The following is a 3,040-nucleotide window of genomic DNA, read 5'->3' as shown; positions in this document are numbered from 1 at the left end:
CAGAAGGAGACCAGTCTCCTGAACCAGCCGGCGTTGGGCCAGGAACAGAAATTGCTTTCCCTGCCTCGCATCCCTTGCGGGGATGAGAGGCAACAAGAAATAGAATTTTGATACGGCAAACGGCTCTGTGTACTTTCGCCGTCCCTTAAGGGCAATTTAATTTATATAATATTTACTTTGTTAAAGAAAGGACACTATAATGTCAGCGGGCTTTTCAAATGATGTGTGAAAGTGACTCTAATGAGATGTTAGGAGGGAGCCTGCTGCCAGGGCCACCTCCACCTCTCCAGACTCTCGTTAAAAGCAGCTTGATCATCTTCCTTCTCTGCTTCCAGAAATGCTTACTCTTATCAGCAGTGGCTTGCTGGGATTGATGGAGAGGGCCCAGGAAGGGAGAGGGAGTAGAGGTATGGGGGGGCGGGACCATGTAGGTATGCAAGATGGACTTGGAGGTAGCCAATGGGTGCAGGTGTCAACTTGCACCCATCTGCTGATTGAAATAGCTGCTCCATCTTGCCTCATGGGTGGGCTGGCTCTGTCCTCTGGCTGAACTTGCTTGGTGGTTTTTTGGGGTGGGGGAGGGGAGGGGGTCATATGTGTTCATGCAGGAGCTTTGATCCTCACAGTTGACATGTGCAGTGCACTTTGTGCTTCAGTTGGTCACTTTTTCATCCGTAAAGGTTACAGCTGTCTGCAGTGAGAAAGAGCAAGTGGAGGGAGGGTTTGAGCTGCAGTTCTTCTCCTGAATGATGCCAACCTAGCTAGATTCCCCACCACCACCACCAGCAGTGGACAACATGGACCTCTGTTACATGTCATTGGCAAGTGCTGTGAATCAGTACATGTCACCCTTGAAAGCCTACACCTTTTGAAAGCACCGTAGGGTGCACACAAAGTCCTTGATTATAATCTGGTCAAGTTGAAAAAGCAACTTGAGAGCTCCACATTCTCTCTCTCTCTCTCTTTCTCTCTCCCCCCCCCCCACCTATTAATGCCCTCTACATTTTGCTCTCTCTGTTCCTTTCCTGGTACCGTGCTGTCAATCCCAAATAACAGGCAGGAGTGGAACTACCTTGAAAAGAGAACAGGACTATTAATAAAACATTACAACCGTTCAACAGAAATGGGAGATTAAAGGCGATTATGTACTCTATCTCCTTGCAGTTTCTAAAAAGGGACATCTGCATCTCGGCGGGAGAGTGTGAAGTTGTGGAAGAGCAACGTTTTGCAAGTGTGTTTAAACAGAAGCCAACCATCTCACCCCACCCCACCCATAAAAATGCTTAGTCTAGATCAGGGATCTCCAAACATTTTGGCCAGAGGGCTGCAGCAAATATCTGTCATGGTGCTGAAAAAAATTTAAATATAAAATTTAAATAAATAGATTAGTGGTGGAACTTAGATGAGTTCTTAGATGAATGAATGGGCTCATTCATTCCACCTCTCTGGCCCTCAGAACACCCTCCAGACACAACCAGAGAACAGCTCTGGTTGTGTTCAGTTGAGTGGGCCAGAGGCTTCAGGGGACAAGAGGCTGGCAGCTGGCCGGATAGAGGCTTGCTGCGGGCCACATCTGGCCCCTGGGCCAGGGTTTAGAGACCCCTGGTCTAGATGATAGGAAAGGCACTCAAAGCATGTTGGTAACTTTGTAAACTTGCTCTTCATGCCTTCACTACTCAGTCAGGTTTTATATTTTTTTCCTCCTAAAATGCAAGCCATTGGGGCTTGCTGTTTATCATACCACTATGTCAATTCCCCTTTTGCAATTTGGCTAATTTCATTTTTCTAGCCTTTTCTAAGGTCACAACCACCACCATGTCTTAGGGCAGCAGATTGCATACCTTAAACCTGAGTTGTGTGAACAAAGACTTATTTATGGCCTGGGCCTACTAATTTCATAAGATTTCAAACTCTCTATGAATATGTTTCCTACAGTTTCTCAAGGGGTTTTGCTTATGCTCACCCCAATCCAGGGTTCTTTCTTTCCTCTTCAGAAGGGTTGCAAAATTCTAAAGCAACATTCACCCAAGAGTGTTGTCCAAGCAACAGTGAAACCATCCAACAAAACCATTGAGACAGTTGGATTTGCCTTCTTCAAATCTTGAAACTCAATAAAATTCCACAGCAACTCTAGCTATGTTATTCATTTTTATGTAAACTAAGTGCTTATTTTCATTTCCTTCACATGAACACCCCTACCTTTGCCAGTATTACAGTGTATTAATATTGTGGGGCAGTGGATCCCAACTGTAGGCCGCGACCCACTGGTGGGCCGCGACCTGATTTTTGGTGGGCCGCCAAAGGGTGATGGAAAGATCAGATAACTTTTGCCTCAAGACCTGAGGCTTATCAAAATTCAGTTACTGTGGCTGCAATCCTAACCACTCTTTCCTGAGAGTAAGCTCCATTGAACACGATAGGACTTACTTCTGAGTAGACCTGGTTAGGATTGTGCCCTATATCTGCTAATTACCCTGCAAAGAGCTCAGCTTCTGCAGTGTTCAAGCATGTGTAAATATAGGGAGATAAATGTTTGAGAGTCTTTTTTCTGGTTATTATTACTTATAAATAAACAATTTTATTTCTATTTAGATCTCCTTTTTAAAAGTCTCATAAAGCTAGGTGGGTCTCAATAGAATGTCATTTTAGAAAGGGAGCCCTGGTGCTAGAAATTTGGGAACCCTGGTGCTGTTGTAGGGTGTTACAATGATTTTCAATCTATTGGGGTGATTTTCCTTCTAAATTTAATTAATTAAAGTTTGCACAACGTTAGCACCTCCGTTATGACAGTGGCTTGCCATTGGGTAGCTCTAAAGTGTGTTTCTCATTTTAAACATCTAGTCAGTGTTTGGCTTCTGCTGTGAATCTTCCTATTACTTCTGCATAGACTGTATTCCTGACTTCCATCAGCGCATGTGAGATGAGAATGAGTCCCATGGGGACCAGTCAGTTAATATAAAACAACCAGAAAGTGTTATGTCGCTGGGGAAGAAAAGAAAAGGAGAAGGAAAAAAAAAACCTCAAACGGCTGGTGTGCCTT

Source organism: Tiliqua scincoides, chromosome 11 (assembly GCF_035046505.1).
Source record: "Tiliqua scincoides isolate rTilSci1 chromosome 11, rTilSci1.hap2, whole genome shotgun sequence".
Classification (NCBI taxonomy): domain Eukaryota; kingdom Metazoa; phylum Chordata; class Lepidosauria; order Squamata; family Scincidae; genus Tiliqua; species Tiliqua scincoides.
Note: the sequence above shows the minus strand (reverse complement) of the source record.